Source organism: Vulpes vulpes, chromosome 8 (genome assembly GCF_048418805.1).
Source record: "Vulpes vulpes isolate BD-2025 chromosome 8, VulVul3, whole genome shotgun sequence".
Classification (NCBI taxonomy): Eukaryota; Metazoa; Chordata; class Mammalia; order Carnivora; family Canidae; genus Vulpes; species Vulpes vulpes.
Genome location: NC_132787.1, coordinates 44262716 through 44274677, shown reverse-complemented (window position 1 = coordinate 44274677; position 11962 = coordinate 44262716).

The window sequence follows — 11962 nt, the reverse complement described above, 5'->3', positions numbered from 1 at the left end:
TAGGGGCAGTCTAGTCACACTTTTCTGTGATCTGTGTTGCCCATGACCCCATGTTTACCAGATCCCCTGGTCCTTGCCCTCCTGTTACTCTAGCAGTCATTTGCCTGAGACACAAGCTGGTGACTCCATCCTCTCTTCTCAAAATACTGTTACTCGACGGTATCTGACTGCCTTCCTGACCTCTTTGGATGCCTGGTAGTCATTTAGAAGGGAGAGAACATAGGAGATTGGGAAGGAGTGGCCACTGAAACAGGAGGGGAATTGTGAGTGGGTGTTTGGGAAACTGAGTGAACATGTTTCACAAAGGAGGGAGTGATGAGCTATGCTTACTCCGTAAGTATCAGCTTGGCTGTGTCCAAAGCCAAATGTAGCCCAACCCTACTGCTAGCACCCCCTGAGCAGCCTGGCTCCCGCTGAAGCTCTCCCCCCCCACCCCCCCACAGTAGACAGTAGCACTGAAGACAGTAGGCTGAAGGCTTGGGCTCATCCTTATCTTCTCCAGTCAGTCCATCAGCATATCCTGCAGCTTTGCCTTCAGAATATACAGAGCATGAGCACTTTCCAGCCTTCAATGTTTCCCTGCTCCAGGCAGCTGGCTTCTCTGTCTTACATTGTTGTCCAATCTGGACCTCCCTGTCTTACCTCCTCCTCCCTCTCTGAGGCTCTCTGCTCAGTGGCCCAGAAGCCAGATCCCAAGTTTGACTTCTCTGATCAAAACTCTTCTGTGACTTGTTGTCTTACCCAGAGGAAGAACTCACATTCCTTTCTGCAGCACAGATGCCTCTACATCCTGTTCTCTCATTTACCCCTGTCGTACCAGCCCCCCTGGCTCCCTTGCCAGTCCGGCATACCCATTCTTGTCCCAGGACCTCTGGACTTGCAGTTCCTTCTACCCTACTTTCACTGTCCACATCATGGTTCACTCCTTTCCTTTGCCCCTCCCCACATTACTTTTTTTTTTTTTTTAAGATTTTATTTATTTATTCTTAAGAGACATAGAGGCAGAGACATAGGCAGAGAGAGAAGCAGGGTCCACTCAAGGAGCCTGATGTGGGACTCGATTCCAGGATTCTGGGATCATGACCTGAGCTACCCAGGTGCCCCCCTCATCACTTCTTAAATGTCTCATGTATACGTCATCTCAAAGAGACTCCCTCAACTTCCTATAACAAGTAGTACTCTATCCCTCTTAACTGCTTAATTTTTTCTATAGTCCTTATCACCTCATGGTCTATATTTACTTTTTTATTCTGTATCTTCTATTAAAATACAAGCTCCATGGACTTTGTCCGTGTTGATTCACTCATGTGTCCCCCATATGCCTGGCACTTAGTAGGTTCTCAGACCCCCTGAAGCCCTCCCATAGTGTCCTTGAAACAAACATGATTTTTTTTTCTTTTCCCTTGGACATTATGGCAAAAGTGGAAAGACTATGGGTCTTGGAGTCAGGCAGACCTAGAATCAAATCCTAGCTGTCACTCACCAGCTATGTGGCCTTGGGTAATTTCCTTCACTTCTCCAAGCTTCCATTTTCTCATCTGTAAAATTGGTACTGGCAATGTGTACTTCATAAAAGAGCTATTTTAAGTACAGTACTGTATCATTTAAGATTTTGTTCAGCAGCTTGTTAAAGAAATCTAATTACAGTGGCTTGAATAAATAGGTGGTTATTTTTCTAACCAATAGGAAGTTCAGAGAAGGCATTTCAGGTTGGGGAAACAGCTCAAGGCTGTCATCAAGGAGCCAAGTGCTTGGCCTACCATCCTTACTGTGTGTGTCTAGTTGCAAGATGACATCATTACACCCTTTGCCTCTCATCCACATTCCAAGGAGGAAGGAGGACAACGTGAAGACAAAGCAAGTGGAGCTGAATTCCTTCATTTATTTATTTTTTTAAAATGTATTTATTTGAGGGACACAGCACAGAGTTGTGGGAGTCTGGGGGAGAGGGAGAGAGAGAAGCAGACTCCCCACTGAACAGGGAGCCTGACATGGGGCTTAATCCCAGGACCCTGGGATCATGACCTGAGCCAAAGCCAGATGCTTAACTGACCAAGCCACCCAGGCACTTTGAGCTGGATTCCTTTAAAAGAACTTTTCCAGACTTTGGTTCTGTCTGATTGACTACAGGTGGATCAGACAGGTGGCAGTAGCTACAAGGAGGCAGGGACAGGATGCAGTATTGCTCAAAAACAATCAGGGTCTGTTTATAAGGAAGAATGGATGGTGGATAGGCAACTAGTAGTACAACTCTAGCACTTGAGACCTTAGAAGGCATTTAACTGTATTTCTGCCAAGTGCTTTGAGGAAATGGGTAAGCCCTGGCCTCCGAAGCACCTTGTCTAACAGTCATCTGAGCTGCTGGGCTGGGTAACAGTCCTGCTAGCTTACATTTGTGCATCACTTAACCTTTTCCAAAGCATTTTAAGTTAGATGTCATTCATCCTTCTTTGTTGGAGCTTCCCAAAGCCTCTAATGGAGAATTCTTATCTCATTTTTATAAATGAAGGCACTGAGGCAGAGACTATTCATTCTTTCATTTCCAAAATATTTATGGAAGATCTGCTGGGTGCCATAGCAGTGACCAGTCACTGGCAATGATACCTGCCCTCATAGAGTTCACCCTTCACTGAGGATGTGTCCAAAGTCAGTTAACAAGTGGAAGGGCTGAGTTTGCAGTTCAGTCTCCTGACTAAGCCCAGTGGTTTCCCTGAGACATGCACCATACTCTTCTCCACCCTTAGCACGCTGCCCTTTTCCAGGAAGGTAAAAAGCACTGCTTTTTATCCTAGAGCAGCTACTGTTGTATGTACAGCCCATGTGAGTTCTCCTTGGGCCAAATAGGTCAAGCTTACCAAATGGAATGACAGGTGAGTGCAGAAATGAGTTGGAAAATAAAGCCACTTATGACTATGTGGGGAGGAATCTTGCCAGAGTCAAGATCACTGCACATTAAGATAACAGAGTGCCAACATCTCTGTGCCTGTCTCTGGCTTTTCCCTTTGGTTGCCTGTCATTCTGGCTCTGTGGCCATTTCCCTCTTGTGTTTGGGTGTCCTAAAGATACCACAAGCTATTCCAGACTGGGTGCTGAAGAGCAAGGGCATGCAACGGTATCTAAACACATGTATGTCAGAGGGCAGGGCCAGCCGCTCAGCTCCAGTGCGTCTTGTCCTTTAGGAGCGTTGTCTAGACTGTGGAACCAGAACTCACAACCAACTGCTTCATTTGCTCAGTCCCAAACTGAATGAAAATGTTGCCTTTTTGTGTTTTCATAGAGCCAAGTGAACACAAAAAGGACTTTCTAAGTCAATCTGAACAGCAAGTAGGCCCATGTTTTTAATAAAATTATTAGCATGGTACAGAACTATTCCATGGGGTGTTCACATTGAACAGAGAATTACCTTGGGTCTCCTCAGTCATCACCTAGGAGCCAGAACATAGGGGCACTTCTTTGTGTTCCCTTTGGTGGCAGCAGCTCCTGGCCTCCTGAGGACACCTCTAGGCTGCCAGAAGCAGGTGCATCTAGCAAGTTGGTAATCAGGACTCCCAGCAGAGCTAGGGTTGCCATAGCAACCGGATGCTGCCTTGAGGGTGGAATTTTAAAATATCTCAGCTATAATAGTCCCCCCCCCCCCCCCCCCCCCCAGTCACTGTCACTTCCCCAGTGCTGCATGGTGCTGCTGAGGCTGGGGCCATCTTAGGACGCCTGTTTCTCTGCCTGGGGCTTTTGGCAGCTTCAGGGGGTGGAGGTGGGAGGATTGTCTCAGGGTGTGAACTGCTGGGAAGCTGACAGCTTTAGCTTTTGCTTCCAGGTTCCTCTAGCTCTTGGTTCCAAAAGCCTTCTGTCATTTTCTATTTTTTGGGAGGTTTAGAAGAGGGGTCTAGCTTGAAACTCTCCCCACCTCCTCCCACTCTGATTTGAGCATTCTGGCATACACTCCTACCAGATCGGCCTTAGCATTTCTGTGGACCTCTCTTTGGAGAGGGGAGGGGCGTGTCTCTTCTCATCTTCTTGTCTTCCTCTTGTAACTTCATTTATTTTCTTAGAAAATGATTGTTGAGCACCTACCCACTAAGCCCAAAGATAAGAAGTGAGAAACTGCCCTGGTCTTGAAGGAACTCACTGTTTTGACACTGGACTTGGACCCTATCCAACTCAAAACATTTTTATAAACTTGTTAAGACAGTGTTCTGTTGGCAGAAGGATACAAACCAACGGAACAATGGATGAATCGATAAAATGTGTATGTTTATATATACACATATAATGTATACATATATACAATGGAATATTCAGCTATTAAAAAGAAGGAAATCTTGGATTTACAGCAACATGGATGGGCCTTGAGGGCATGATGCTAAGTGAAATGAGTTATTGAAAGATAAATACTGTATGATCTCACTTATATGTGGAGTCTAAACAAAAACGGAAAAAAAAAACCACTCTGGGGCTCACAGATTGGTGGTTGTCAGATGGGGGTTGGGGTGGACAAAATGGGTGAAGAGGCCAAGAGGTACAAGATTCTAGTTATAAAATTAGTAAGTTGTGGGGATGTAATGTACAACATGGTGCCTGTATTTAATACTGTATTAAAGGGCACCTGGTTGATGCAGTTGGTTGGGTGGCCCACTCTTTGTTCCGGCTCTGGTCATAATCTAAGGGTTGTGGGGCACCTGGGTGGCTCAGTCATTAAACATCTGCCTAGGGCTCAAGTCATGATCCCATGATGGGAGTCCTGGGATGGAGCCCCACATCGTGCCCCCTGCTCAGCAGGGAACCTGCTTCTCCCCCCTCCTTCTGCTGTTGCCCCCACTTGTGCTCTCTGGTTCTCTCTGTCAAATAAGGAAAATCTTAGAAAAAATTAATCTCAAGGTCGTGAGATCGAATCCCACATTGGGCTCTGTGTTCAGTGTGGTGTCTGCTTAGGATTTTCTCCCTCTCCTTCTGCCCCCACCCCTGCTCATGCTCTTTCTTTCTAAAAATAAATTAAAAAAATACTGTATTACATATTTGAAAATTGCTAAGAGTACTTAAAAGTTCTTTACAAGACAAATGTTTTGTTAACTATGGAGATGGATGTTAACTAGACTTATTGTGGTGATCATTTTGTGATATATACAAATACCAAATCATGTTGTACACCTCAAGCTAATATAATGTTATATGTAAATTATCCCTCATTTAAAAAAAAAGATTATTTTTTTTAAAGTACTCTCCACATCCAATGTGGGGCTTGAACATACAACCTTGAGATCAAGAGTTGCATACTCCACCAACTGAGCCAGCCAGGTACCCTAATTATACCTCAATTAAAAAAAATATGTTATATGTAAATCACACCTCAATTTCTTTAAAAAGTGTAAAACCAATGGAACAATGGATAAATTTTAACCTTTAAATTGTACTGTATGCTAGGATGCCTGGATGGCTCAGCGGTTGAGCATCTGACTTCAGCTCAGGGTGTGATCCCTGGACTGGGGATTGAGTCCCATATCGGGCTCCCTGTGGGGAGCCTGCTTCTCCTTCTGCCTGTGTCTCTGCCTCTCTCTCTTTCTCTGTGTGTGTCTCTCATGAACAAATAAAATCTTTAAAAAATGGTACTTTATGCCTCCTTGCTGTATGATCATACAGCATCACAAACTATTTGCTCAGATAACTCAATAATCTCACTCAAATTACTTATTTAATGTCTACTTTTCCTCCTAGACTGGAAACTCTACTAAAGTTTGCAGAAAGGACTATGTTTCAAGGCACTTAGAATACAGGAACTAATATTCAGTTTAACAATTGCAATAAAGCATGGTAAAGATATATAGAAGCATGTGTTGAATGTTAAGAGGTCAAAGGTATATTTTCAGTCAAGCTAGAACTCTGAACATAGTAAAATCAGATGAAATTTATGGTCCATTAAATGGAAAAATTAGTAATTGTAAAAAAGTGGTACTTTATATCCTTAAAGATTTTAAACTCAACACATAAATGCACATTCATTCACAAATCTTTTCATATAGTTAATGCTATATATATTTGACATGGGTCCTACTGAATTTGGATCTTCTTGCATAAGCCATGCCTATAATGATCCATCATGTATCATTTCCACTATGGTTTCTAAAAAAAGAAATACATATATGAAATATATGAAACTATATTATAATATGGTTTAACTAAATTAATGTTGGGATTTCTGGCTGGCTTAGTCAGTAGAGCATATGACTTTTGATCTCGGGGTTGTGAGTTCGAGCCTCATGTTGGGTGTAGAAGTTACTTACAAATAATATCTTAAACAATTACAAATAATATCTCATTTCATAGTCTGATGTGGGTTGGGTGGCTATTCTTGGCCTTTCTCCTCCAAGTAGTGACTCAGGGAACCAGGCACCTTCCATTTTGATGCTGTAGTCTTCAACATATGATTTGCAAGGTCTCTGTGGAAGAGGGAAAGAGAATGGATGGATGACTGTGAAGGGATTTATGGCCAGAGTGGGAAGTGGTACACATCACTTCTGTCCACATCCATTGGCCAGGCACATGGTTCCAATGCAACTACAAAGAGGATGGGAAATGTTATCTTCCTTTGTGCCTAGAAAAAGGAAATGAGATTATTTAGCATCTACCCTGTCTTTGTTGCCATATTACTATTTACTGAAGATTCCGTTTTGCTAAATTTTTGTTTAAATTAATAAATATAAAAAAAATAAATATTGGAAGTTGTTTACTGAATTGATTATAAATGCTTTTCTCCTTTAATCTGTTAATGTGGTAAGTTATGGTAATACATTTTGTTTTCATCTTTTCATCTTCTTTGCATTCTCGTGATCAAACCTAATTGGTTATGTAGCATGTTGCTGTCTGCTATTAGCAAGCGTTTGTTCAGGAGCTCTCTATTTTCATAAATGAGATTGGTCTTTATAACTGTTTCCTACTGTCTTTGTTCAGTTTTGATACTGATTACAGTAGCCTCATAAAATGAATGGTGGTCCATTCTATCTTTTCTTATTTTTTGTAGCAGCTTGTTTAGAATAGGATTACCAGTTTCTTGAGTATTGGTGGAACACACAGATAATTATCTGGACCTGGGAAATTTTGTGGGGGAATGCTTTTAATTACTGATTCATTTTCTTTAATAATTAAACATATACTCAGATTTTGCCACCTCTGACAGTTTAGGAAGGTCATATTTTTCTAGGGCATTTATGACTTTTCTCTAAGTCTTCAAATACATTGTTATAGCATTGTTCATAATATTCTTATTAAAAATCTCCATTATTTCTATACTTAGGTCTCCTTTTTCATTCCTAATATTGTTTTATTTATACTCTCTCCCCTTTTCCTTAATATATCATGCCAGATATTTGTGTATGTAAATGTCAATATTAATTATTTGTTTTTAATATTTTCTTTATGTTTTTGTTGCATTTATTCTGTTCTTTCTCCCACTTACTTGGATGCTTAGCTTACTAATTTTTAATCTTCCTGCTTTTGTAACAAACACTTAAGGCTATAAATTTTTGCTCTAAGTCTTTGGCTGTAGCACATTCATTTTGACAGTATTTTCATAATCATTTAGTTCTAAATATTTTCTATTTTTACATGAGTTATTGGGAAGTATGTTTTAAAATATTCCAAATGGGGGCACATGGGTGGCTCAGTCACTGAAGCATCTGCCTTTGGCTCAAGTCATGATCTCAGGGTCCTGGGATGGAGCCCTGTGTGTCAGGCTCCCTGCTCAGTGGGGAATCTGCTTCTCCCTCTCCCTCTGCCTCTCCCCACTGTTTGTGCTCTCTCTCAAATAAGTAAATAAAATCTCTAAAAATAAACAAAACCTCCTAAATACCTGTTTTAAAAAATAATAAAATATTCCAAATGTATGGGGAGTGGTTGATTATCTTCCTGTTTTTTTTAGATTTTACTTATTTGTTCATGAGAGGCACAGAGAGAGAGAGAGAGAAAGAGAGAGGCAGAGACACGGGCAGAGGGAGAAGCAGGCTCCATGCAGGGAGCCCGACACGGGACTCGATCCCAGGTCTCCAGGATCATGCCCTGGACTGAATGCGGTGCTAAACTGCTGAGCCACCCGGGCTGCCCCCGCATTTTATTTTTAATAATAAAGCCAAAAGCTTTCTTTTAGTTAATATTTACCTGGTTTATTTACATAAATGTACTAAAAGCACATATATATATATTCCCAGCCTTTTACCTTTTTTAAAGGATTTTATTTACTTGAGAGAGAAAGAGAATGAGCAAGGTGGGGATGGAGGGGCAGAGGGAGAGGGAAAAGCAGACTCTGCTGAGCAAGGAGACCAACATAGGGCTCCATCCCAGGACCCTGAGATCATGATCTGAGCCCAAGGCAGAAGTTTAACCAACTGAACCACCCAGATAGATACTGCATCAATCTTTTACTTTCAATTTTTGTCTTTATGTTTTAGGGCTATTCCTTATAAAAAGCATATAGCTGGAAATTAAAAAAAAAATCTGTTATTTAATGGGACATTTATTGTGCTTACTAATATATTTAGCTGTATTTTTAAAAGGTCTTATTTATTTGTTTTAGAGAGAGAGCAAGCAAGCACGAGTCGGGGGAGTGGCAGGGGGAGAATCTCAAGCAGACTCCCCACCAGTTGCAGAGCTCAATTCCATGACCGAGAGATCATGACCTGAGTTGAAAACAAGAGTCAGACACCCAACCAACTGAGCCACCCAGATGCCCCTAGCTCTTTTCTTTTCTTTTCTTTTCTTTTCTTTTTTCTTTTCTTCTCTTTTCTTTTCTTTTCTTCTTTTCTTTTCTTTTTTTTCTTTCTTTTCTTTCTTTCTTTCTTTCTTTCTTTTTCTTTTTTTTCTTCCTTTCTTCCTTTCTTTCTTCCTTTTCTTCTTTCTAAGATTTTTAATTTATTCATGAGAGACAGAGAGAAAGAGGCAGAGACACAGGCAGAGGGAGAAGCAGGCTGGGAGGGAGCCTGATATGGGACTCGGTCCCAGGACTCCAGGATCATGCCCTGGGCCAAAAGCAGGTGCTAAACCACTGAGCAACCCGGGATCCCTAAAATTTCTTTATTGTCTTTCTCCCATCATTTCTAGTTTCTCCTTCTGGAACTTCTTTAGGCATATGTGGATTTTCCCAATCCATTCACCATGTCTTTTTTTTTTTAAAAAAATTTAAATTTATTTATGATAGTCACAGAGAGAGAGAGAGAGAGAGAGGCAGAGACACAGGCAGAGGGAGAAGCAGGCTGCATGCACTGGGAGCCCGACGTGGGATTCGATCCCGGGTCTCCAGGATCGCGCCCTGGGCCAAAGGCAGGCGCCAAACCGCTGCGCTACCCAGGGATCCCTCACCATGTCTTTTGATCTCTCTTTTATATGTTCTACTTTCTAGCTCTCTACTGCATTCTAGATAATTTCTTCAGATTTATTATTAAATTTACTAGCTTTCTGCAGTTGTTCAGATCTTCCAGAATGTCATATAGCTTTCTTCAGTTGTATCTAATTTTTTGCTTAATTCATCTATTAAATTCTTTTCAGTGACTATATATTTGAAATCTGAGGTTCTGATTTTTAAAGAAAATTTCTTGTATTAAGTGATTTTTTATGTGTAACATTTAACCCCTTTTATTTTAATTTATTATTATTATTTTTTAGTTATTTTCTTAGTGGTTCCTCTAGGGCTTATACTATCTTAGTTTATGAGGATCTACTTCAGATTTTTACTAATTTAACTCCAGTGAGATATAGAAACTATACTTCTATTTCTTTTTATTCCCTTCTCTTTTTAGTGCTACTACTGTTATACATTAGTTCTATCTACATATGTTACAAATCCAACAACACTTCATTATAATTATTACTTCACGTAATTTTATGTCTTTATTGAAAGAGAACATGAGTTGGGGGATGGGGAGCAGTAGAAGAAGGGAGAGAGAGAGTCTCAAGCAGGCTCCATGCTTAACATTCCAGGACCCTGGGATCATGACCTGAGCTGAAGTCAAGAGTCTGATATTTAACCAATTGAGTCACCCAGACATCCCTAATTTTATGTCTTCTAAAGAAAGAGTAGAAGGAAGAGAATGTATATATTTATAAAGTTTGTCATTTCTGAGAATTCAGGTTATCTGATGTCTGATACTTTAATACAGCTTTGTTCCCACCCACCTCCTTTGGGTTGTTATTGTCAAATATATTTCTATGTGTTAAAAGCCCAATAATAGAATTATAATTATATGCAGTGTGTGTGTGTGTGTGTGTGTGTGTGTGTGTGTGTGTGTTAACATAATCTCTGTGCCCAGCTCGGTGTTTGAACTCACAACATGAGATCAAGAGTTGCATGTTCTACCAACTGAACCAGCCAAGCACCCCTGCAATTGTGTTTTTTAAAAGACAATTTTAATAGCAGTTTTAAGTTCTCAAAATTGAGAGGATAGTACAGAGATATTCCATATACTCTGTTCCCAGAAATGCATAGACTCCCTCATTATCAACATCACTTACTGGAGTGGCACATTTTTTAGTTAGCATAGGATGAACCTATATTGATACATCAGAATCACCCAAAGTCCACATTTACCCTAAGGTACAGTCTTGGTGGTATATATCCCGTAGGTTTGGACAAATGTATAATGACATGCATCCATCATTATAGTATCATGCAGAGTATTTTGACTGCCCTAAAAATCCTCCTGTGTTCCACCTATCCCTCTCTCTCTCCTAACACACAGCAACCCCTGATATTTTTATATTCTCCATATTTTTGCCTTTCCAGAATGTCATACAGTTGGAATCATAGAGTATTTAGGCTTCTGAGGTTGGCATTTTTAAACTTAGTAATATGTATTGAAGGTTCTTCCATGTCTTTAAAAAAAAAATATTTAGGGATCCCTGGGTGGCGCAGCGGTTTAGCGCCTGCCTTTGGCCCAGGGCGCGATCCTGGAGACCCAGGATCGAATCCCACGTCGGGCTCCCAGTGCATGGAGCCTGCTTCTCCCTCTGCCTATGTCTCTGCCTCTCTCTCTCTCTCTCTCTCTCTCTGTGACTATCATAAAAAAAAAATTATTTATTCATGAGAGACACACAGAGAGAGAGGCAGAGACACAGGCAGAGGGAAAACAGGCTCCATGAAGGGAGCCGGATGCGGGATTTGATCCCAGGACTCAAGAATCACACCCTGGCCCGAAGGCAGGCACTAAATAGCTGAGTCACCCAGGGATCCTGTCATTGCTTTCATTTATTTATTTATTTATTTATTTATTTATTTATTTATTTATTTATCTATTTATTTATTTATTTATTCTGCCATTGCTTTTTAAACGAGTTGGAAGGAAAAAGAAATGTGCAATTATATTATCTTTTATAATTACCTACATGAGAACCTTTACTGCAATTGCTTTATACATAATTTAGATTAAAGGAGTATAAATACACAATTACTTTATTTTTTATAATTACCTACATACTGACCTTTACTGGAACTCTGTTTTTGTTGTGTATGGATTTGAATTATTGTTTTCAGCCTGAAGAGCATCCTTTGGTATAACATTTAAAAATAAGGTAGCTGTGCTAGCAACATTTCTCAGATCTTGTTTGTCTAGGAATGGCTTTATTTCAGCTTCACTTTTGAAAGATAGTTTTGCTGGGTATAAGAATTTTGCTTCACTTAATAAAAAGATTTATTTATTTATTTGAGAGAGAAAGCACATGCAAATAGGAGGATGGACAGAAGGAGAGAGAGAGAATCCTAAGCAGACTCTCTGTTGAGTATAAAGCCCAATGTGGGGCTTGATCCCATGACCCATGAGATCACAACCTGAGCCAAAAACCAAGAGTTGCTGTTTAGTGGACTGTGCTACCCCATGCCTCTTGTCTTGCTTTTTTTTTTTTTTTAAGATTTCATTTATTTATTCATGACACACACACACACACACAGAGGGAGAGAGAGAGAGAGGCAGAGGCATAGGCAGAGGGA